We start from the raw sequence: 26,497 nt of genomic DNA, 5'->3' as shown, positions 1-26,497 counted from the left end.
TCCCGGATAAAGCGGAAGACAACGAGTACGAGTATGAGTACTATAGCCTAAATAGCCAAATATTTAGTAAAATATGCATAAAGTGGTCAATAACTTCACTATAGCATGTTGTAGTGCCATCAAACTCATAGTACTTATAGATCACTTCATTTTGATCATACTACAACTCTTAATTTAAGAAAATGTACTTAAATAGTTTTTTTTTGTCATTTTTGTACCATTAAAATAAGTATAAAATGGTCAATAACTTCACTATAGCATGTTGTAGTGCCATCAAACTCATAACACACATAGAGCACCTCATCTTGAATCTTTTGAGTAAACATAACATTACCTTTATTGATGCAGACTTGCTTATACTGATAATAACTGTATTACAACCAAATAATATTAAACGTTTCAGTGTCACAACCTGAGATCAGACACCATTATGTGAGCACACAAAAAAGTCTTACAGCTTGTTCATGCAATATGACATAAAATAAAATCACAATGAATAATAAAAATCCCAATATTAAAGAAGCCCTTACAGCTGCACACAAAATCCTGTTCACCTGAATACCATTTTATGTCTTGTTTCTTGCATTATGAGGGAGGCTGCAGTGCCTGCAGGCTCCACATCACTCCAACTTACTCACTGACATAAGAAGAATTTAACTGGAATGACATATCTTAATTCTAGTTAGTATTTTCAATTAAACTATAATTTTATGTATAGTAGCTTCATAATACATTAATAAATAAATAAATTAACAATGTGTTATTTGTTATATTTTGAGGAGCAAACAAGCAGTAACAGATACAGTGCCTTGCGAAAGTACTCGGCCCCCTTGAACTGGTCAACCTCTTGCCACATTTCAGGCTTCAAACATAAAGATTCATTCTAATTTTTTGTCAAGAATCAACAAGTGGGACACAATCGTGAAGTGGAATGAAATTTATTGGATGTGTCAAACTTTTTTAACAAATACAGAACTAAAAACCACAGGCAATTCCCACTGCAGTCTCCCTCATAATGCAAGAAACAAGACAGAAAATGGTATTCAGGTGAACAGGATTTTGTGTGCAGCTGTAAGGACTTCTTTAATATTGGGATTTTTATTATTCATTGTGATTTTATTTTATGTCATATTGCATGAACAAGCTGTAAGACTTTTTTGTGTGCTCATATAATGGCATCCAATCTCAGGCTGTGACACACTGCAAACAGTAAAGGAAAAGTTTTATATTATTTGGTTGTAATACAGAGTTATTATCAGTATAAGCAAGTCTGCATCAATAAAGGCAATGTTATGTTTATTCATCAGATTCAAGATGAGGTGATCTATGTGTGTTATGAGTTTGATGGCACTACAACATGCTATAGTGAAGTTATTGACCATTTTATACTTATTTTAATGGTACAAAAATGACAAAAAAAACTATTTAAGTACATTTTCTTAAAGTAAGAGTTGTAGTATGATTAAGATGACGTGATCTATGTGTGCAATGAGTTTGATGGCACTACAACATGCTATAGTGAAGTTATTGACCATTTTATGCATATTTTACTGAATATTTGGCTATTTAGGCTATAGTCTTTGGCAGATTCAAATTTTTTTTAAAGTATTAATTTCCAATCCAAGAAATATAATATGAAAACGTGACATCACATACACATACAAGGATTTTAATGACAATACACCTCTCCTTGGCGACTTTATTGAATATTTCTCCATCATATTTTTCTGGTGTTGCAATTTGCAGACGGTCCGTGCGCATTTGAGGAGCAACGAGCTCTGCATAGAGGCCAATGCAAGTCTCCCAGCGCGGTGTTAGGCTTGTTTTGAGGAAAATACGATTGTAGCTCACTGTCTGCCTTGCTGTGGTTGCAGAGAGGTGTTGGTTTTCTAGAGGCAATGTTCCGCTGATGAGTTATTGATCCAGAAAAGCCGAATCTGTGAATATCTTTCTAACTTTACCAAAGTAAGTTGGCGGCCAACTTCCTCCAGACTGTCCAATATAGTGGAGACAACCTCCACATCCATCTCAGCTTGGAGCTGATTGAAATCCTCCATGACCAGTGAAAAACGAAAATGGAGGTAGTAATTTTGGTCAATATCATTTTCCAAAGACCTTAAATCATTGGCAATGGCTGTAAAAGAACCCTCCATCGTGCCTACCAAAAGAACTTCGGTACCAGAGTCTAGACAGTAGCAGCAGGATCATACACACAATTCTAACCAATGGTGCTGAAGACAAATGTTAGAAGCACCCACCTCATTAACATACGGAGACAGAAAAGCATAAATAAATAAATGTAGAAATACAGAAATAAATGTAGGAATAAATAAATAAAAGTAGAAATGAATGAATGTATGAATAAATAAATCTATAAATGAAAAAATGTATAAATAAATGAATGAATAAATACATAAATGTATAAATGCACAAAAAGGAGAAAATAAATGAATAAATAGATAAATTAATAAATGTATGTGTATTTATTTATATTTATATTTATTCATTTATGCATTTATATGTTTATATGTGTATTTTTTTTTCTTATATTTATTTATGCATTTATATGTGTTTTTATTAATGAATTTATATGTGTATTTATTTATTTACATATTTTTCATTTTGTCATTTTTGGTCCATCATAAATTTTGTGGTTTAATGAGAAATTAAATGTGAATTAGCTAGGGTTTTGAGTAATAATGGGCTTAACTGAACAATAATTTTACCACTTGTTGGATTTATTACTTTAACTATCTCTTAGGTTGACAATGCAGGAGGTGCAGAATCTCTTATGATGCTGGCTGAGGACATAGTAAGCTGTGGATACACCGCACCGATCAAAATGGACAACAAAGAAACCATAATTCGGCCAGAAATGTATTTGAGTCTTTTTTTGAAGCTTTGCCATTCTTCTTTTGGTTACTTTTGTTTTTTTGTTTTTTTCCCACAAGTGCTATTGTTTTGCATTCCACAACAAGACTAATTCCAATGCTGCAGCAACTCAGAAAAGACATGGAACTCTTTCTGGTAAACCAGATGACTGCAAATGCTGAGGTTGCCGACCTCCGTTTGTTCCAGGAATGATAACCAAAGTAACTAGTATTAGTGTTTCTTGCTTTACTCTAACAGACCATCTCTTAATGTATTTTTAATCATGTCTTTGCTAATTCTTTGCAAACATCCCTTCACTCATAAGCCTGATGCCGACTTCATCATGATGAATTGCCACCCACAATACAGTGAAAAGGGAACATCCTGAGAGAGAACTGAAAGGAAGATTATGAACTTTCTGCAAGATTTCTTGGAGGAGGTCGAAATATCAGGTACAATATTAAACATCACATGAATAAAGTATGATTTAAATGATTTCTTTAATTAAACATATACCTTATTAGATAAAAACTCAAAGATTAAAAGACTGGATTGCTTCAAACAAATTGTTTTAATGCATTCTTTTCATAGATGGAGAAATGGCAAGTGCAACAGCTGAAGTGTCGGAGTCCCTTGCTGTTGAGGATGTGCTTCAGTGGATGACAGGACAAGCCCACATTCCCATTCTTCCTAATGAAAAGCAACATTTCAAAATAACATTGAAGTTTGACCGTGAGTGCTGGGAGCGTCTAGGGGATCACTCAACTTGTTATCCAGTAGTGAGTGCATGTACTTGTACAGTCACTTTTCCGGTACATCTGACCACTTACTCTGACTTTAGAAAGACCATGACAGAAGCCCTTCAATATGGGCGTGGATTGCACAGAATTTAAACTTGTTGTTCCTTTGTGGAAGCAATACACTGCAAAAACTGAATCTTACCATGTATTTTTGTCTAGTTTCCTGTGTAAATATCTCGGTACACCTTAAATAAGACAAAACTAACTTATAACTAACTTATCAGCAAAATATAGCAGCTTGTTTTGAGTCAGTAATTCCTTACATACTGATGAAAAAGTACTAGTTCCACTGGCAGATTTCACTGTTAACATGGGAAAAATGCCTTGTTATAACTGAAAGAAGCTGCCATCAATATTAAGCAATTATTGTCTTAAAACAAGCTACTATATCTTGCTGATAAGTTACTTAAGTTTTGTAGTAAGATATTTGCACTGGAAACTAGACCAAAAATACTTGGTAAGATTTTGTTTTTTGCCGAGTATACATCTTGTATTAATTAATTCATCCATTGCTGATTATAAAACTCTAGTCACAAAATAATTTATTTTATTGCAGTTTTGTTTTAATGGACAGAATGAGCTAAAAATACAGAAACTCTATTGCATACATTTTAAAATGGCTTCCAAACTAATTTTAGACTTTAAGAAGATTATTTTCCCCAAGTTAATAATTCTTCTTCTCTCATTGGAAATAAAAGTGACATTAAATATGTGTCTTTGTAAGTGGTGTGACCTTTTCAGATCAACAGGGAATCCAAGTATCCCCTAGATCAGGAGTATCCAAAGTCCGTCATCACAGAGCAGGTATCCTGCATGTTTTAGTTCTCTTCTTGGTTCAACGACCTGGTAGTAACCACCTCCTCAGCAAATCAAATTCTGCAGAGGTCTGCTAATGTGCCATCATTTGATCTGGGTATGTTGAACCAGGGAGAGAACTAAAAGATGTAGGATACCAGCCCTTCAGGACTGACTTTGGACACCCCTGCCCTAGTAGACCTTAATTTTCACAGTTCTGTTCTGATTAAACTGATGGATCTTACTTAAATGTTGGCCCAATGAGAGTTTAACAGTGTGTTCATTGTGAAATGTTGTTTTGACACCATGTGTGGTATTCAATGTACAAGTCTCGGCCATGTTGTTCAGAATAAATTAGTGGAAAGATGGTTCTCTGAAGTTCTCCCAGTGTGTCCTCATCCAGTGGGCACTCAACCTCAGGGACCACAACCGCACAGTTGTTGTCATGGAGCACAGCACTCTCCCAGTCAATCCCTGGGTACCGGAGGTCCTTAAAGCCCAAACACAGAAACATTATTTAAAATGGTGAAAACTGTACTCATAATTGTTCTGTCGGTTGTCTGTGTATTGTTTAAATAAATAAAAATACAAAAAGGGCAACTATTGTGATGTTTACATGTTTTATCTTTGGTGTTAACAGCTGTCTGTTTGGATATGTTACATACACTCACCACAATCAACATCTAATTCAAAAAAATTTATTTTACATAAAGAAATAATCTGACATATCACCCAAAAAATGAAAAGACAAATTGGTGCAGACATATTGCAATAGATAAATAAATTGTCTATTAATCACATCTAAGGTATACTCACCATACAAATTACCTGACGTCAGCTTTTTCCGTTTTTTTTTAACCAACATATCTTTTTGAACTGATTTTATGCAACTGTCATTTACCTCAAGTCTCTCCCCCTCATCTAGATCTTGGAGATGCCCCAAAGACCACGGCTGTTCAGGACTCAATCCTTCCTCAGTCAGTAGAGGATGGTTATTCCATCCTCTCATAAAGATTTCAAGGTCTGCCTGCAGTCGTGGGACAAAGATGTGTAGTGCACACCAAATAGCTAAATGACATCAGAAATGTCAAGCAGACCATCCTCCTCCAGAGAATGTAGAACATTATGGTACTTGCTGGTAACAGCAACCCAGACATCTCTCCAAAGTCGTTCAACTCTAATTACAAATTGAATTCAGGAATTTGTTTGGCATTGTGTTCTCTTTTAAATAGTCAAAAGTAAATTCTATACTACAAATATGTTCTCTTGTGAATTTTAAAAATGTCAAAAATGAATCTTACCTCTGATTATGAACACTCTTTCCAGAAATGAAGCTTGCTCTCCCTGTTCCCCATTCGCAAAACATAAAACGTGCAATGTCCACGTTCTCAACTCCCTGATCCGCCCGAACTCTAAAATTTGAATATATTTTAATGCCATTCCGTCAGAATAACTGCAGGTGAAAAATATTCACTGTAAAAAAATTAACTCTATAAACCAGGGGGAAATACCTAGATGGTAACCCATAAAGCTGGGTTGCTTTGTGAAAGAATAAAAATGCTGTCTTTGGTCTGTTATCTGTTGCTGCATCCAAATATAAGATCTGCAAGAGAACATGATAATTAAAAAGTTAGATTAGCTGGGAGCTTGTGATGTTGATTGAGATGTACATCTCATGATGTATGTGCTTTGTAGCTATTTGTTATTTTTGCAAAATGTAATTGTTTTAGTTAATCAAAACCATGAAGTCTGTACAGTACTCTAGTGGTTAGGGTGCACCTCAGTGGGCAAAAACTGTTAAGTTGTTAACAGGTGTTGATTGGATTCCTGCACCATAATTTGCTACATGTAATTCTATAATTTCCTTTCTTCATTTCATGTCTGTCTGTCTCCACAGTAACAGATAAAGGCAACATGCTCTATCAAACATTGAAGATGTTAATGTGAATAGTGAATTCAAAAATTACACATTAACACATTAAACATTGTACATTTCAAAGTAGAAAATCACCTTCCTAGAGTAGCCATCCACTCCACCAAAGATCATGATGTTATACCTGTTAAAGGAGGGGAAACATTTTTTTTTTTGTATTTACTACAGTTAAGTTTACCTAAGAATAGTTTTGCATGGTAATATACAAGTTCTCTTAAAGATTAACTAACAAATTTGTTGTTAATTATAAAACCTTTGTCATTATCAATTTTTACATTGATATTGACAAGATACTGTTTTTCATTAGAGAATTTTAAAAATTGAAAACACTAACATTAACCAATAGATAACTTGAAGACCATCCTTAGATCCCTTCTGACAATTTGGCATTAAAATCTGAACAATGACGTCTTGAAATACATTTATGATCAGATTGGACAGTCTTTCATTAAATCTAATTTGTCTATATGTCTGTATTGCTTTAAATTTGATTCATTGTGTATCAATCAGTAATGACATGCTGATTTTTTCTTGTGCCTTCAGATGATATTTGTTATAAAGGTTTATTTGAATAGCTCATCTGAAATCACTTCAAAACTGGACAAATCTTCTAAAATGTAACCTGTAGTAGACATTTATTGAAGCATGATAATTTACCTTATTAGTTTGTGGTTAGTGTCGATGTGGAGCAGGGAGAGAGGGCCTCGCACATAATAGCTTCTTCACATAACACATCCTAGTTCTGCGATGCATGAGAAGATACCTGCAGCATCAACACGGTGCATTGAAGCCCTCATCCTCCACCACTGAATACGGAGACCCATAGACAGCTAATGTCCTTGAACCATTCGGTAGCCAACATTTGGCATTTGATAGACGAAATGACCTGGTCAAGCTCCTGGTCAGTCATTGTACTATATGGTCCTCTCACTGACAAGTTAAATTCTTGCATTCTGCGATAAACTTTTCTTTCGAGACTCCAAGGCATTTAGCTATGCAGGGAACCTCTTAGATGTGTGTCTAACAATCTCTCCAGTGTATCTTTATCAATTGAAATTCTTGGACGAGAGGAGCCTGGACTGAATTCTGTTTCATAATACACACAACTCATTGAATTGGCCAATATCTCACACTGAACTAGATTATGAAGATTTTGGAGGGCTTCTAAGATATCAGACACTCCACCAATTTGCTCAGAGAAAGAGGCAAACATGATTGACTCATGATGAGTCAAAAACTCCAAATAATCTAAATTAAGTGGCTGTTGACTTAATGCTGATTGCAGTCTTGCAAGAAGTCCCTCCATAAGCTGTCGTCTCAGTATATCCTGGTGGTAAGAGAAAGAACTGATATTAGTAAAGACGACGAACTCTTGACAAACAGAATTTTAATAACAACGAATGATATCAAAACCAACAAATCATAGATCTTATGATTGATCTTTTGACAAACTGTTGTTACGTTAACAACTTAAGGCCAGAGAATAATAGCAGCCTTCAGTAAAGAATACATTAGCTGAGGAGAAAAACAAATTTGTAAAAGCTATAAAAATATATGTAAAAAATACATACATGTGCACGTGATGCAGACAACATAGCTGGAGTGATGGTGAGCTTCGACTTATAGTTGAGTTAGTTGAGTCAGTGTTGATTGACAGTTTTGCTAAAAGTGCTGCCAAAAATGTGGAAATAAGTAAAACTAAGGTTAAAAGTATAGTTAAACTAGATATTAAGATTATTATTAGATTATTATTGTTAACATTTGTAGTTTCTTTAAAAGAATAGGTATGTTGAAAAGAACATAATGGCATTATAGCGTCTGATCCATATTCCAATCTAGAAGGTGGCGGTATTGCACCTTAAAATTGTTTGCCAACTGCCCTCAAAAATACAAGAAAAAGAAGTCAATGTTGATTGTGTAAAAATATAGCCTAAAATAAAAATGACAATAAGGAATCACAGTATGTAATGACATACATTCGTATACTGAAATAAATTCGAAAATTTACCTTCTTATCTTCTCTTGTGTCTTTCATTACTCTTTCTGTTTTGAAACTTCTGCCTCTTATTTCCAAGGCTTGCTTTGATTGGATGAAAAAGGCCTGTCTGTGATTGGCTGGTGGCATGGCTCATTTACATACAAGTGACAGAGACAGAGCCTCGAGCGCGAACAGAATGAGCCGTGCGAGGGAGCAGTTTTTCAGAGTTGAGTGCGTGTCCGAGCACCTGTGAGTGAGCATGTGTGAGATTTATATGCAGACGCTTAGAATGATTGTTCTTTCTGCTAGATCTGTGCCCTCAAATCAAATTGTCTTATTTTGAAAATCCAGCATGGTTGTCCTTTCAGGTCTGGGTTATTTCTATTAGTTATATAGAACCTGTTTGCTCTTCTGAAATCATTGTGTATGTTATTATAAGCTTTAAATAATCAATAGTAACCATGGAAGGTTGATGAAAGAAATTGACCTTTAGGGTTAATCACGGTTGTGTGTGTTGGAACAGCTGTACATGCTGTGTAAGTTCCCCACACAAAATGGCCACCATGTAGTTGCCTCCTATGAAGATGCTCAAAGGGTTAGGGGTCAGGTCAGGTTTAGGCCATAGAAATGAAGACAATGAAGGGAAGTCAATGTAAAGTCCTCAAAAACATAGTAATCCATGTCTGTGTGTGTGTGTGTGTGTGTGAGAGACACAGAGAGAAGAGAGGCAGAAAGAAAGACAGAATCACATCCAGACATATACAGTAGGAGATACACAGAGCTATAAATAGAACAGTGAGGAAGGAATCAGCCAATCAGCAAAGAGCGTCAGTGTAACTTGACACCTGCTGTTTCTCACTCACGCAGCACCTCTCTCTGTGTCTCCCCTGGTCTAGGCATTATAACATGGAGGCGCATGCTCCCGAACAACTGGCCATAACTCTGAAACCGTAGGGGCGATCAATGTCATTCTTGGACCGTTTTTATCAGAACGGACAGGGGAACGATAATATTCATCCTTTGTTTTTGAAAATATAATAATAAAGGCACAACACTAGGTGAAAAAAGAGGGAAAATGGAGAAAAAGACAAAAATGCCTGAACATGCTCCCAAACAAAGTCTAATATCTCGTACAAGGTATTTGAAATTCTTTTGAACTGTGGGCGACAGCTGTCCCTCGTCCCCAATCGTGGAGATTTTCACAGCTCTTTGTCATTCACAGTATAAAATAAGATGATGGAAATAAATGGTGTCACTCATGGATTACAGGTCAAACTCTCATTGAAAATACATGGGAGAAGGCCTACATACAGAATTCTTCTGACTCTTGATGATCGAGGGGGTTTTGATAGAAAACTATGAGACTTAGAACAATTTTAAAGTTATCGTGTGAAAGCAGAGGCCCGGCCCTACAAACTGACCGAAAATGGTGACTTTAGAGCGGAATTTGTGGCCATGGCGGTGAGTTAAAAATAATTTTTCCTTAAAAAAAACCCCGCTTTCTACACTCTAGTAACTGCCATCTCCACTGTAGTAGTGGGATTTTCTCACAAACTTTGTGTCGCTTGAAGTCTAATTTTAGAGAAACCGTAGCAGTTATCAACAAATCGCTTTCACTTCTGAAAAGACGGCGGATTTCTCTACAAATTGAAAGTTAAACTGTGTTTCTAGGTGAAAGTATGGTGATACAGCAGAGCCTCAAAAACAGTGAATTTTGAGGATTCCTTCATCCCCTGACTCCATTCATTTCTATGGGATTTTGGGGGGTGGTTTTTCATTAATTACATCGCCATGGTAACTCGAAACGCCAAAAAGAGTAATAGCACACATCTCGAGACCGAGCGTTTTGATATATATATTGTGGGGGTGCACGCTACGGTTCGGGCCACATTAATCTGGACAGAATAATAATAAATAAATAAATAATAAATAAAGAGTCCAGTTTAAAGGTGTAGAGTAATAGGTCCCTCCATGCAATGCACTCACTGATATTTACAAAATAAAAGCCTCAACATTCCTTAGTTGGGGCCTGCCATATCAATGAAGGGAGAACAGTGAGTGGCCTGACTCCCATGTCATTGTCTGGTGGCACCTATTATTTCACATCTGTAAATTGGACTCTTTATTTATTGGCGACTGCCAAAGCAATGCAAGGACGCATGATTACTGGTGAAACAAGAACAGGTCTAGATAGACATCTTAACCTTCTACCCTCAATCGTGATGCATACCATTCTGTTGCTTTGGTTTTGTACCTCAGCCCCACAACATATTTGGCTCTGATCTGAGAAGCACGCAACAAGAGGCAGACCCGGTCTAAATTTCTCCAGAAATTTTCTAGTTGGGGCCTGCCATAGCAATGCATAGGAGGCATGCATTCAATGCCCCATGCATTGCATGGAGGCACCTATTACTCTACACCTCTAAACTGGACTCTTTATTTATTATTTATTTATTTATTATTCTTCCGTCCAGATTAATGCGGCCCGAACCGTAGCGCGCACCCCCACAATATATATATCAAAACGTCCGGCTCAGTGTCGAGATGTGTGCTATGCTATTATCGGCCTAAAAAATGTGTCTCTCTTTCAGTTCTGCTAGAGATCTAAGTGTAAGAGTTCAGTTTGTTGCAAAGCGTGGTTTTTATTCAAACAGTGACTTCACGGGAAGTCCGCTGTTATTCCCTTCTTGTTTCTGGGTGTGCTGGAAGTAGGTTAATGCGATTTATTCTGAAAGTTCCAGAAAAGGTCTTACTGGCCTTTAATGTTGTAACCCAAGGCTGGGGTCCCAACACCATCTAGAAAGATCATCTTCCACTTATTTTAAAAGTGGGATGTGTTTTAGTTTTGTTAACTCTGCCAATCTAGGAGAAACATTAATACCCAAATATGTAATATTCCTCGACTGTAGTGTAATAAGGGAATTGTGGAAAGAACAGTTAATTGAAAAAAACTGTAGATTTCAACCAATTTATAGAATAATATGAAATTCTTGAGAAAGAATTTATCAATCCAATTACCTGGGAGACAAAGGTTTGCGTATGCTGGAGAAAGAGTAATACATCATCTCCATAAAGACTGATATTATGTTCAATATTCATGCATTTTATGCCTTTGATATCTGACTGCTGCCGCTAGTGGTTCAATAAAAATAGCAAGTGAGGGGGAAAGTGGGCATCACTACCTGGTGCCCCTCTGAAGGTAAAGGCAGGAAGATGTTTGGTTATTTGTCCTGATACATGCTGCCAGGGAACTGTATAATATTTTAACCAGTTTATGAAAGAGTTTCCAAAACCAAATTTAATCAAGGTTGCAAACAAGAATTTCCAGTTAACTCTAGCAAATGCTTTTTCTGAATCTAGAGATTATATATTGGTCTCAATATTTTTACTGTAGGAATAGTCTATTAAATTAAGTAATCTGTGTGAATTTGTGGATGAATAATTCCCTTTTGTAAAACCAGTTTGGTCAGGATGTTTTATGAGAGGAGTTACCTTTTCTAGTCTTTTTGCGAGGGCTTTACAGATTATTTTGAGATCAACGTTAATAAGGGATATGGGACAGTAGCTGGAAGGAAGTCTTTTTCAGGGCCATTGCTTGATTATCTGATAATTTAGGAAGTGTTACCTTATCCAGAAATTGATCAATGTCATTATCTGATGGGTCCATCAGTGGTGAGTATAAAGCTTGGTAGAAATCTCTGAAAGTGCTGTTTATTCTTTCAGGATCAAAAACTGTATTCCCTGTCGAGTCTTTAACAGGAAATATACAGGTCCTTCTCAAAATATTAGCATATTGTGATAAAGTTCATTATTTTCCATAATGTAATGATGAAAATTTAACATTCATATATTTTAGATTCATTGCACACTAACTAAAATATTTCAGGTCTTTTATTGTCTTGATACGGATGATTTTGGCATACAGCTCATGAAAACCCAAAATTTCTATCTCACAAAATTAGCATATTTCATCCGACCAATAAAAGAAAAGTGTTTTTAATACAAAAAACATCAATCTTCAAATAATCATGTACAGTTATGCACTCAATACTTTGTTGGGAATCCTTTTGCAGAAATGACTGCTTCAATGCGGCGTGGCATGGAGGCAACCAGCCTGTGGCACTGCTGAGGTCTTATGGAGGCCCAGGATGCTTCGATAGCGGCCTTTAGCTCATCCAGAGTGTTGGGTCTTGAGTCTCTCAACGTTCTCTTCACAATATCCCACAGATTCTCTATGGGGTTCAGGTCAGGAGAGTTGGCAGGCCAATTGAGCACAGTGATACCATGGTCAGTAAACCATTTACCAGTGGTTTTGGCACTGTGAGCAGGTGCCAGGTCGTGCTGAAAAATGAAATCTTCATCTCCATAAAGCTTTTCAGCAGATGGAAGCATGAAGTGCTCCAAAATCTCCTGATAGCTAGCTGCATTGACCCTGCCCTTGATAAAACACAGTGGACCAACACCAGCAGCTGACACGGCACCCCAGACCATCACTGACTGTGGGTACTTGACACTGGACTTCTGGCATTTCCTTCTCCCCAGTCTTCCTCCAGACTCTGGCACCTTGATTTCCGAATGACATGCAGAATTTGCTTTCATCCGAAAAAAGTACTTTGGACCACTGAGCAACAGTCCAGTGCTGCTTCTCTGTAGCCCAGGTCAGGCGCTTCTGCCGCTGTTTCTGGTTCAAAAGTGGCTTGACCTGGGGAATGCGGCACCTGTAGCCCATTTCCTGCACACGCCTGTGCACGGTGGCTCTGGATGTTTCTACTCCAGACTCAGTCCACTGCTTCCGCAGGTCCCCCAAGGTCTGGAATCGGCCCTTCTCCACAATCTTCCTCAGGGTCCGGTCACCTCTTCTCGTTGTGCAGCGTTTTCTGCCACACTTTTTCCTTCCCACAGACTTCCCACTGAGGTGCCTTGATACAGCACTCTGGGAACAGCCTATTCGTTCAGAAATATCTTTCTGTGTCTTACCCTCTTGCTTGAGGGTGTCAATAGTGGCCTTCTGGACAGCAGTCAGGTCGGCAGTCTTACCCATGATTGGGGTTTTGAGTGATGAACCAGGCTGCGAGTTTTAAAGGCCTCAGGAATCTTTTGCAGGTGTTTACAGTTAACTCGTTGATTCAGATGATTAGGTTCATAGCTCGTTTAGAGACCCTTTTAATGATGTGCTAATTTTGTGAGATAGGAATTTTGGGTTTTCATGAGCTGTATGCCAAAATCATCCGTATTAAGACAATAAAAGACCTGAAATATTTCAGTTAGTGTGCAATGAATCTAAAATATATGAATGTTAAATTTTCATCATTACATTATGGAAAATAATTAACTTTATCACAATATGCTAATATTTTGAGAAGGACCTGTACAGTAAATATAGTGGTATTTATTTATTTTTAGCTGGTTAGCTACCTGATTTATTGCCATGTTCAAAGTTTTCTATTCAAACTCTTTGCACTAAGAATTGTTTTGTTTTTTTTGTCAATAATTTCATTTAATTCTAGGTTGGCTTCACGTAGTTTGGTCAAGCTTTGGGAAGCTTCTAACAGTTTAATGGTTTCTTCTAATTCCTGAATTATCTGTTTTCTTTTTTTATCTTATGTGATGAAAATGAAATTATTTTACCTTTCATCACTGCTTTCCCTGCCTCCCAGAGAACAGATGCTGATGTCCCCGGGAGGTCATTAAACTCCAAATATGAAGTCAACTCTTATTTAAAATATTTGATAAATTCTTCATCCTTAAGCAATGATGTATTAAACCTCCAGTTTTTGCTTTGTGGGTTTTCTTTCTTATTTACTAGAGTTAAGGAGACAGGAGCATGATCGCTGACAGCTATAGGGTGTATCTCAGTGTCTGAAATGTCAGTCAACAATGAGCTGCTGACTAAGAAATAATCCAGACGAGAGTAAGAGTGATGGACATGTGAGAAGAAAGTATATTCTCTCTGATAAGAGATCGCCATGAATCGCAAAGTCCGTAATCACTCATGTACTGTTTAACTATATGTGACTGGCCATGGCAAAACCAGGAACAAGATCCTGAAAGAGTGAAGTCTAAGCTTTCCAATGATGTCAAACTTGTGGAAATCGAAAAAGAATTGAAGATATGACCATCTAAATGTCTGCACTTGCCAGACTACTTTTCTGAGAAATCAGTCCTGAAAGACTCCTTGTTTTCTCTCCCTGAAAGCAGGGTGGTGACAAAAGCTGTTAATTTGAATAACTTTGAATAGCCCACCTCCTCCAACTGACTGCAACAGACTTCTGTCACTGAACTCATAGTATTTTTCTATGTAAAGATAATTTACAGTACTGCAAGTACAATGTATTATTTATATTATTTATGTCTACAAATTGCATCATGGCTGTGTTAGAATTATGATTATTGATTATTTCATCTTTATCAATAATTATAATTACAAATCATAATTTGACTAAATTAATTTCTTAACCAAAATCCTCATTTATGAATCGAGACCAGAGATGTCTTCTGCTGTTGTAATTGTGGCTCAACGCCTCTGATAATTACAACCGTTAAATACTCAGTAATAATTGATAACTATTACCAGAGATGTCATTATTTAATCGACCGTTTCTGCCAAAACATGTGGAACTTTTAACCTTATCTTGACTGACGAATCACTCTTGCACAAAATAAACACAGAACGCCTTCTGTTACCATCTATGTGAATATTTATTAAATCACAGCCCTGATACACTCTGTTCTTCTGATTTAATAATCTTCACCTACTCAAACATGCAAAGTTCTACACAAAAGGGGTAAAATATCTAACTAAACAAAAATAAAGCAAAACAGCAGTGTGGAGTCAACCAGCAGTTATGGCAAAAATGATAATATGACAAAGGGATGTGGTTGTGATGGTGAGTGGAGGTGGGGCGCAGCTCCAACTGTAACTCACTTATACTCAGCCATAAAACATCCCCCAACTCTTGAGCAGACAAAGAGTTATAAAACCTTTGGCGGCAAGCTAGCAAGCAGTAAGGTTGAAGACAAAGAAAATGGGGAATTTCACCATGAGGTTATTTTAACAGTCCAGTCTCACAGCGCACCTCTCAGGTGTTCAATAACCCCACAAAACACACACAAAGCTGGAGAGCGCAGCGGCCTCCAGACATCAACACGGCACATCAAAGTTTCAATAAAAGGTTACATGCAAATATCATTCAGAACACATTAGATTAAATAGCGTATCTCATCGCACTAAAACCTCCTGTGACCTGCCCAGGCTTTCTAAGAAAGAAATAAAATAAAGGATGGGTTTTACTTGTCGCTGTCTCCCTTCTGCGGGGTTGAGAGAAAATGGGGTGGAAGTTGGAAGTTACTGTGCGTCCATAGTTAACTTCAGGAAAAGCGGTCAATCTTCGTTCTCTGGCCTCCTTGGCGAAAGGGAAAATATGATCTGACCATCAAAGTCGACTAGGACAAAACAAGGTGGCGATTCGTCTCCTTGAAACTCCGTGTTCTTAGTTACGTGTTAAGCTCACGTCTTCGATCGGCAAAGTGAAATTTCTGGCCTTCTCATTCCAGAAACCTCAGTTAGGAATTGTTCCTTGTTCAACGAGAGAATAAATGAAATCCACTCGGGACTCTTCTCCAGGTGATGCTTCAGATGTTGGTAACCGTGTCACGGTCTCCAGCTGAAAAGCAAATGGTCAAAATGGGCGCCTTCCTATATAGCGTCCTGTGACGTCAGACAGGGGCGCCCCGTCATATCAGTCGCAATGTCCTGGATACAAAATGGCCGAAAATGCCAGGAGGCCTGGTGGCGTCCAGCAATGTGCAAATGGGCCAATATTCAGCAAACAAGTTTTCCAAAATTACCCCCTAGGTTCAAAGGGTGAAATGAATCACAGTCTTTGAAGCTACTGAGACCATTCTGTCCTTTGCTGACCAATCAGTGATCTGTGGCGAAGCAGAACAAACAAACTGTCTCTGTGTTCCTCAAAACCTATGACTGGGCAGGATAGAAGTTAGCCTCGGCAGGACTAAACTCTGACTAACTCATACCTTTCTACGTTGTTCAATGAGAAAATACAGGACAATACATGAATGAGTGTACATGGTTGTTTGTGTGTTGCCCTGCGATGGACTGGCGACCTGTCCAGGGTGTACCCCGCCTCTCGCCCTAGACTGCTGGAGATAGGCACCAGCTCCCCCATGACCCACTATGGAATAAGCGGTAGAAAATGACTGACTGACTGACTGACATTCATATCATCATTACATTCTTTGGTCATCAGCTTTGGTAACCCTGAGACAAAATGAAACAACAATAAAAGATACCATATATATGTGTATATATATATATAAAGCAAAACAAAAAACAAACAAAAACAAAATCATGGTTCATAGCTTATTCGTCCGACCAACTTCTATCAGGCATTGGAACCTGGCTGTGTCATTGGCAAAGGCGGTGCTATGAACCGTGGGGGAATGAATGTGAGGGAATCAATCCTGGCCTGTAAACGCTTAACCTGCCGGTATGTGGTGTATAATCTAAAAAAAACGAATGTTTAAAGCAGGTTTAGGCTTAAACCATTAGCTCTTCCAAATGATGATGGGTTTTAATATGACTCCTGTCTCTAAACTATCTAGATGTGAAAAGAGGGAGAAAAAGAATAAATGGATTGAAGTACATTGGCTATAAGCCAGGTGTGTTTGTTGAGGTTGCAAGGTGTCTGCTCTGGTGGACTTAGGATTTCTCTACTAAGTTCAGCAGAACTAGGCCAATGGGTCTCTGTGCCTCGGTGGGACTGTCTACAGATGAACCAACCTCCTTTAATAAGATTTTGCATGAAATCTCTGGCAATGTGGGTGTCCATTACATCATTCTTAATCACTTTTGTGAGGTCTGCTGTGCATGCAGTGTTATGGAAAAATATCGTGCCAACTTACAGTTTAATACTGTGTCCTAGAAGGTAGTTATATGTTTAACTGTTTCTGTTGAAGAAAGTTGTTAGCGATTAGTGCATGTTAGTGTGAGTTCATGAAACATGCACCTATTTAACTAGTCCTACGCACTGGTCTCTCCTTTCCCGGACATGGAGACAAGCTCTGTTCTTGGGGAGGAGAGTTCGATGTAGAACTTCATCTGGTTCAGCAAAAGCGCAGCAGCTGGGATGATGGTGTCAACCTTTTCTGACAAGCATCCAACCCACTTAATGAAGCTGCATGTCACAGTTAGGAAGAATTTATTACCTCCTGTTAATTTTGGAGCTGGTTCGACTCAGTTGGTCTGAAGGTGGAACCAAGGTAATGTAACCCCCCTTCGCTGAAGCGGAGGTTGACCGATTGGCTGGGATGGCTGAAACTGGCGGCAGGTTAAACATCCTTTGATGTAGACCTGGGTGTCGTGAGACGTTGGAGGCCAGTGCGCCATCTGTAGGAGGGTGTGGAGTGTGGCTTTATAGCTCCTATAGCCCCCTACAGGACAGTAATGGGCGTAGGATAATGTGACCCCTCTTTGGTCTGTTGGAACAATGTCCACAGCATGGGAGAGCTGTTTGATGCCAATCTGCACACTGGCGGTGCACACTCTGGCTGTCTTGAGGAGAGGGCAGAGCCCGTCTGCTAAAAGGAGTGTGTAGCTGTGTTGTGCCTCAGTTAAAAGGGGGTCTTTTTGGCACACGCGGTCATACAGCTCTCTACCAGTTGATAATTTCCTTAGAAGCACTTCTTGTATGATCATGGTTTCCAGGTGTACACCTTCCACCACTTTGGGGTTGCAAGTTTTCACACCTGGGTTCTTTAAAGAGCAAAGAAAGGATGCATGACTGCATCTGGGAGGAGTTTTCTGGGTATCTGGGTGCAGCTGTGTCACAGAGGTGCCCATGTCTGGCACCGACATTGGCCTGAGAGGTTCTTTGGGCTCCTCTAAGCTGGCAACCTGGTTTGTCACCAAGGATGGTTTGCTGCTTGCACCCAGTGGTGTTTGCACCTCCGCCTGGACTCAGAGTTGGTCCTGGTGGCAGTCAATGAGCGGGGCCAGCCTGTCCAGCAGGTCCTGGCCACCAAGAAAAAGCTTTTTGTTTAATGTGCACATATAGAGGTGGTGCACCAGAGTCATGTCTTCGAGTGTGATGTCCAGCTCCACCCAACTAGTGATGCATGATTGGTTTTGGGTGCGGCTGGTGATGCTTACATCACAAGCGTCGGCCTGAAATGGTTCATTGAAAGAGAGCATGGCTCTACTCACCTCCTCAAACATGATTGAGCACATCAGGTTGATCTCTGATCCTATTTTAGAATAGAAACTCAGTTGGAAACGTCCCCCTATCATGATCAGACAGTATAGACGATGTGCATGTCCATTTTGGTTCAGTTTACCTGAGAACCTTGGAAAGATGGTTTGTGGTGTTTCTCCTGGGGAGGTCCCAAGGGGTACTTGGAGTTTCCCAGGTTTGTCTCCCCATCCGATCAGGTAGACTCTGATGGCTGTGGAGACTGGGTCCACGCCTAGTCATGCTGACGGGAAGTTTGGGTCTGGTTTAACTGGAGGGTCGGCTTCGTGTTTCAAGGGTTGTGGGGGCGTGGTGGCCTGATGCACCGCTTCTGTCACCATCTTACGTAAGGCCTCCTCCATCTCTTTCCCCATAATCCTTTCTGCGTGTCGGTTCCACCCTTTTCCATCAGGTTTACCTTTTGGCTTCACGTGATGGTCAGGTCGTCTTTTCGACCGGAAGTGGTCCGGCAACTTTGACTGTGGTTGGTGTTCAGCACCACCCCCCAGTCCAGCTGACCAATCCTATGTTGTTCCCTGAACCTGTTCTTCACATGGGTTCTGGTTGAAGGCATTTCCTGATCTTCCAACGCAAGACTTTTCCTTTCTGCATGTATCCGTAAAACCCTAGCCTCGCCCTCTGGTCCCTTGGTCGGGCGAGCACGTGTTTCCCACGCCATCTGAGCATATTTGCGGATCTCTTGCATGCTCATGGTCTTGGTTCTACAATACATAGTAACATCGTATCACACACTTTCATGAAGGTTGTGAAGGAACAGGGATTTAAAAGCATGTTCCTCCTCAATGCCGGGCGCATTGCATCCTTGGAAGTAAACAGCTCTCAAGCGCCGGTAATACTCTGTCCTTTGGTGGGTTTTTAATGACTTGGAGCAACTCCTGAATCCTGGCTTCACATTGCTCAATGCCATAACCATTGAGACCTTTACGCTCCTCTGGGGACAACAGAATCAATGACCCAATCACCTCTTGTGCCTGCATTCCTATGGGGTCCTCCACCATACACACATCTCCAGCTGCAGTCTGGGATGTTCCCTCCATCTTTGGCCCAAAATGCACAATGCAAACACACATAATTGTTTATCTATGAACCACCACTAAAGAAATTAGCAGCAACGCAACAGACTGAGTTGTTCAGTGACCAATGATTACTAAATTAATTAGCAGCACAGAACAAGCTTAGCTGTTCAGCCAGCTGTCTGATTCATATATGTATCTTCCAGGTGTATGGGTTTGCTTAAAATGGGCACACAGGTTTGACTGTTCAAACTGTGGCTTACCCAAGTCAATGCTTTAATAGGAGTAATCAAGCAAACACACACAAAAAGGGAAAGAAAGAAGAAGAGAAAGAATTTTGAAATAACCTAAAATCCAAATTCAAAATAAAATTTTAAAAATGCGAAAACAAAACTAAAACATTCAATGCTGTTCTTAGCTTCAAATAAATGTTAGTGTTCTCTAATATGGATCACCTACCTTCCTGTTAGACAACTAAGTTAGTGCCATCTACAAACAAGATGGCGCCGCAGATGGTCGCCTCGGCGTGTTGGTGCGCATTGTTTTGTTTTGTTTTTTGCTTTAAAACGGTCTTCTGTGATGGTACCCGGAGCTCTCTCACCAGAGAAGAACTCATGAACATCAGGGCTACTAGGAGTTATTTCCCACTTTTCTGCCTACTGCTCTGGAACCTTTGGACATTCTGGTCAAAGGTGCGCTCACCTTTGTTCACGCGGTGAAACGCCGGAAGAGAGGGAAACGGGCTGGGGTGCTGGTACGTCTTCGCCAGCGTGGACTACGAACACCGTTACCTGGAATATTTCTCTCTAACGTGCGCTCACTTCCCAACAAAATGGAGGAACTACAGCTGTTGTTGGGGAAAAACAGGGACTTTTATTCATCGGCAGTTTTGTGCTTCACGGAGACGTGGCTGTGTGGATTAATACCGGACTCTGCGCTGCAGCTGGCAGGATTCCAGCTCTACAGAGCGGACAGAGACACGGAACTCTCCGGCAAAGCGAAAGGTGGAGGAATCTGTTTTTACCTCAACAGTGGTTGGTGCAACGACGTGACAGTGATTCAGCAGCACTGTTCTCCAGACCTGGAAGCCTTCATCTTAAACTGTAAGCCTTTCTATTCCCCCCGTGAGTTCGCTTCGTTCATCCTGGTCGGTGTTTACATCCCGCCGCAAGCTAACGTGCAGGTCGCACAGCGCATGCTCGCCGACCAGATACTGAGTGTGGAGCGGACCAACCCGGACTCCTTAGTTATCGTCGTTGGCGACTTTCACAAAGGTAATCTCACCCACGAACTCCCCAAATACAGACAGTTTATAAAATGTCCGACCAGAGAGGACAACATTCTGGATCACTGTTACACCACCATCAGAGACGCTTATCACGCCGTCCCACGTGCTGCACTGGGCCAATCCGACCACATCATGGTCCACCTGATTCCTGCATACAGGCAGAAACTAAAGCTCTGCAAACCTGTTGTGAGGACGACAAGGAAGTGGAGCAGTGAGGCTGTGGAGAATCTCCAGGCGTGTTTAGGCTGTACAGACTGGGATGTGTTTAGGACTACTACCAACAGTCTGGACGAGTACACAGAGGCTGTGACTTCCTACATCAGCTTCTGTGAGGACAGCTGTGTACCATCATACACCAGGGTGAGTTACAACAACGACAAACCCTGGTTCACAGCTAAACTCAGAAGGTTAAGACTGGATAAGGAAGAGGCCTTCAGGAGTGGAGACAAAGACATATACAGAGAGGCTAAGTACAAGTTTGGCAAGGCAGTGAAAGAAGCCAAACGACTGTACTCTGAGAAGCTCCAAAACCAGTTCTCAGCCAACGACTCTGCGTCTGTCTGGAAAGGGCTCAAGCAAATCACCAACTACAAGCCGAAAGCCCCCCACTCCATCAACGACCGACGCCTCGCCAACGACCTGAACGAGTTCTACTGCCGCTTTGAAAGACAAAGGGACAGTCCTGCAACCATCTCCCACGACGCCCCCCAACAGCTGCAGCCACAATCCACCACCCCCATCTCTCCAACCTCAAGAGGGGCCTTGGCACCTCCAACCCCCACCCTGAAGTTCCCCCCCACCAGCCCCCTACCCACGCCGAGGACGGCTCTTTCCATCCAGGAGAGGGACGTCAACAAACTCTTCAGGAGACAGAACCCCCGGAAAGCTGCTGGACCGGATTCTGTCTCACCAGCCAGCCTGAAGCACTGCGCTGATCAGCTGTCTCCAGTCTTCACAGACATTTTTAACACCTCACTGGAGACATGTCATGTGCCAGCCTGCTTCAAGTCCTCCACCATCGTCCCTGTTCCCAAGAAGCCAAGGACCACAGGGCTTAATGACTTCAGACCCGTCGCCCTGACCTCTGTGGTGATGAAGTCCTTTGAGCGCCTTGTGCTCTCACACCTAAAAGACATCACCGACCCCCTCCTTGACCCCCTGCAGTTTGCCTACAGAGCCAACAGGTTTGTAGATGATGCAGTCAACCTAGCCCTTCACTTCATCCTCCGGCACCTGGACTCCACAGGAACCTACGCCAGGATCCTGTTTGTGGATTTCAGCTCTGCCTTCAACACCATCGTCCCAGTTCTGCTACAGGAGAAGCTCTCCCAGCTGAGTGTGCCCGACTCCACCTGCAGGTGGATCACTGACTTCCTGTCTGACAGGAAGCAGCGCATGAGGCTGGGGAAGCACGTCTCTGACTCCCTGACCATCAGCACCGGTTCCCCCCAAGGCTGTGTTCTCTCTCCTCTGCTCTTCTCCCTGTACACCAACAGCTGCACCTCCAGTCACCAGTTTGTCAAGCTTCTGAAGTTTGCGGACGACACCACCCTGATCGGACTCATCTCTGATGGTGATGAGTCTGCGTACAGATGGGAGGTGGACCATCTGTTGGACTGGTGCAGCCAGAACAACCTTGAGCTCAACGCTCTAAAGACAGTGGAGATGGTTGTGAACTTCAGGCAGAACCCAGCCCCACCTGCCCCCATCACCCTCTGTGATTCCACAATTGACACTGTGGAATCTTTCCGCTTCCTGGGAACCATCATCTCCCAGGATCTCAAGTGGGAGCCAAACATCAGCTCCCTCATCAAGAAAGCCCAGCAGAGGATGTTCTTCCTGTGGCAGCTGAAGAAATTCAACCTGCCAAAGACTATGATGGTGCACTTCTACACAGCCATCATTGAGTCCATCCTCACCTCCTCCATCACCATCTGGTACGCCGCTGCTACAGCCAAGGATAAGGGCAGGCTGCAGCGTGTCATTCGGTCTGCTGAGAAGGTGATTGGCTGCAGTCTACTGTCGCTCCAGGAACTGTACACCTCCAGGACCCTGAAGCGGGCAGGGAAGATTCTGGCTGATCCCTCCCACCCCGGTCACAGACTCTTTGAGACTCTCCCCTCTGGCAGGAGGCTGCGGTCCATCCGGACCAAAACCTCACGCCACAAGAACAGTTTTTTCCCATCTGCCACCAGCCTGGTTAACAAAGCCCGGAAACCACGCTGACACTGTCCCTTTCCCCCACACCCCCCCTTTTTTTGCTGACAGGACACTTGTAACTTGTAACTCTATGTGTTACATTAACGCTCAGCTTGGACTCCTGCTTTACTTGCACAATGATCACCTGCACTGTTGTATTGCTCTTGCATCTTATACTGCTCTATATTTACTCTCACTCACTTAAAACTGTGCACATATATTTATATTATATTGTAGATATGTTTATACTGTTTAATTTGTATTGTATTGCACCGACTACGCCAAAACAAATTCCTTGTATGTCCAAAAACGTACTTGGCAATAAAGCTTTTCTGATTCTGATTCTGATTCTGATTCTGATTATGAGATCAAAACATGCTTCACACAATAAAACCCAGCAAAAACGCTTAAATTTTATCCAAAAGTGGTAATGAATGATCTGTAACTTCAACTTTCAACTTTAAGTTACGCCCTTATGATCATAGGTGATGGAATTATCTGCCTGTGGTAATGAATTGAGTGATTAAAATTCAAGGTAGGAAATGCAATTCTCACTAGTGACCACCAGATGGTATGGAGTGAAGGTCTGCAGTTTGGGAAATCCAGGTGAAACTGCAATTTTATTAAATGGCCACCAGATGTAGGTGTTGTTCTCTACCTGACTGGGAGGATGTTGGTCACAACTGTAATTACGCCCAGCGGACACTGGGGGCAGGTCTGCTGCTTATCAGCGCTGGTTTTCTGCAGCTGATCCAGCAGGCTGACTGCCTGGAAATTAACTTTAAATTTTCCACAAGTTAAACCAACTTTCACCTTGCATCCACAATAAACACCTCTGAAAGATTATTTTATCCTCTGCAGCAGAACTGAGCAAACTCTAGTCAAGATATCCCCTAATTCACAAACGTTCTGTGCGAACCTCAAAAATCTCACAATAAAACGTCTAGTTAACGGAGATCACAATTGTTTATTCTGTGCAACAGTGATTTGATGTCTGTCTTTTTAAGGCCCGTCAAGGAACGACATATGTTAGAATTATGATTATTGATTAATTAATATTTATCAATAATTATAATTAAAAATCATAATTTGACTAAATTAATTTCTTAACCAAAATCCTCATTTATGAATTGAGACCAGAGATGTCTTCTGGTGTTGTAATTGTGGCTCAACGCCTCTGATAATTACAACCGTTAAATACTCAGTAATTAATAACTATTACCGGAGATGTCACTGTTTAATCGACCGTTTCTGCCGAAATGTGTGGAACTTTTAACCTTATCTTGACTGACGAATCACTCTTGCACAAAATAAACACAGAACGCCTTCTCTTTATCTATGTGAATATTAAATCACAGCCCTGATACACTCCGTTCTTCTGATTTAATAATCTTCACCTACTCAAACATGCAAAGTTCTACACAAAAGGGGTAAAATATCTAACTAAACAAAAATAAAACAAAACAACAGTGGCTGTGTATGGAGTCAACCAGCAGTTATGGCAAAAATTATAATATGACAAAGGGATGTGGTTGTGAGTGGAGGGTGGGGCGCAGCTCAAACTGTAACTCAGTTATACTCAGTCATAAAATCTCCCCCAACTCTTGAGCAGACAAAGGGTTATAAAACGTTTGGCGGCAAGCTAGCAAGCAGTAAGGTTGAAGACAAAGAAAATGGGGAATTTCACCATGAGGTTATTTTAGCAGTCCAGTCTCACAGCGTACCTGCGCCTGCTCTCAGGTGTTAAATAACCCCGCAAAACACACACAAAGCTGGGTAGCACAGCGGCTTCCAGTCGACTAGGACAAAACAAGGTGGCGATTCATCTCCTTGAAACTCCGTGTTTTTTTAGTTACGTGTTAAGCTCACGTCTTCGATTGGCAAAGTGAAATTTCTGGCCTTCTTATTCCAGAAACCTCAGTTATGAATTCTTCGTTGGCCAACGAGAGAGAATAAATGAGATCCACTCGGGACTCTTCTCCAGGTGATGCTTCAGATGTTGGTAACAGTGTCATGATCTCCAGCTGAAAAGCAAATGGTCAAAATGGGCGCCTTCCTATATAGCGTTCTGTGACGTCAGACTGGGGCGCCCCGTCATATCAGTTGCAATGTCCTGGATACAAAATGGCCGAAAATGCCAGGAGGCCTGGTGGCGTCCAGCAATGTGCAAATGGTCCAATATTCAGCAAACAAGTGGTCCAACAACTGCAACCTAATATCTCTATCCTGGAGATTGGTTTGGTTTCCTCTTGTTTTTAGATAAGTCTCACTTAAAGTTCCAGTCTATTAAATCAGAATCAGAATCAGCTTTATTGCCAAGTTCGTGCATACAAACAAGGAATTTGACTCCGGTACACTTTGCTCTTTTGTTCTGTTTTTGCATTACAGAATATACAAATTTACAATTTACAATGTACAATATACACATATCTAATAGAAAAGGTGCATTTGCAACATCTGTATGCTGTTGTTTTGTACTCTATTAAATGTTCATCAGAGAAACAGCCCGGGGGAAGAAACTGTCTTTGTGGCGGCTGGTTTTAGTGAACAGTGCTCTGTAGCGGCGGCCTGAAGGTAAAAACTCTAAACAGTTTATGTGCAGGGTGTGTGGGGTCTGCAGAGATTCTGGCAGCTCTTTTCTTGACCCTAGACCTGTAAGTCTTGGATGGAGAGAAGATCGGCTCTGATTATTCTCTCTGCATTCCTGATTATTTGTTGCAGTCTGCACCTGTCCTGTTTTGTGGATGAGCCAAACCACACTGAGATGGATGAAGACAGGACAGACTGAATGATGGCAGTGTAGAAGATGACCAGCAGCTCCTGTGGAAGGTTGAACTTCTTGAGTTGCCTCAGGAAGTACAGTCTCTGCTGGGCCTTCTTTCGAACAGTGTCTATGTGCGAAGACCATCTCAGGTCCTCAGAGATGGTGGTTCCTAAGAACCTGAAGTGTTCCACGGCCGATACAGTGTTATTGAGGATGGTGAGGGGGGTGTATGGGGGTGTTGTTCTCCGAAAGTCCACCACCATTTATTTCCACAGTCTTGAGTGGGTTTAGTTCAAGGTAGTTCTGACCGCACCAGTGTACCAGCCGATCCACCTGCTGTCTGTATGCAGACTCATCACCGTCCTGGATCAGTCCAATGACAGTGGTGTCGTCTGCAAACTTAAGGAGTTTCACGGACGTGTCCGATGAGGTGCAGTCATTTGTGTACAGGGAGAAGAGGAGTGGGGATAGAACACACCCCTGGGGGGCACCAGTACTTATTGATCTGGTTCGGCAGAAGATGTTCCCCAGTCTCACCTGCTGCTGTCGGTCTGTCAGGAAGCTGTTGATCCACTGTCAGGCGGAGGC

The 26,497-nt window shown here is 41.0% G+C and overlaps 1 protein-coding gene across 5 annotated transcripts in view; it reads left to right on the top strand.

Annotated features, from left to right (window-relative positions):
- si:ch73-267c23.10 (serine incorporator 1) overlaps positions 1 to 26,497 on the top strand; it is a 162,568-nt gene that overhangs the window by 7,951 nt on the left and 128,120 nt on the right. Inside the window, exons 2-5 of one of the 5 annotated variants that reach the window (XR_007035536.1) lie at positions 2,762 to 2,812; positions 2,952 to 3,092; positions 3,197 to 3,323; positions 3,463 to 5,070. The exons of 1 other annotated variant lie outside the window; for it this stretch is intronic. The gene's annotated coding sequence lies outside the window, so the exon portion shown is untranslated. Of the gene's footprint in view, positions 1 to 2,554; positions 3,093 to 3,196; positions 3,324 to 3,462; positions 5,071 to 26,497 lie in introns of those variants that run through there. 3 more of the 5 variants (XR_007035534.1, XR_007035535.1, XR_007035537.1) reach the window with 3 other exon arrangements.

This window comes from Girardinichthys multiradiatus, chromosome 20 (assembly GCF_021462225.1).
Source record: "Girardinichthys multiradiatus isolate DD_20200921_A chromosome 20, DD_fGirMul_XY1, whole genome shotgun sequence".
Taxonomy (NCBI): domain Eukaryota; kingdom Metazoa; phylum Chordata; class Actinopteri; order Cyprinodontiformes; family Goodeidae; genus Girardinichthys; species Girardinichthys multiradiatus.
The sequence above is the reverse complement of the archived record's forward strand: the minus strand, read 5'-3'. Positions and strand labels throughout refer to the sequence as shown.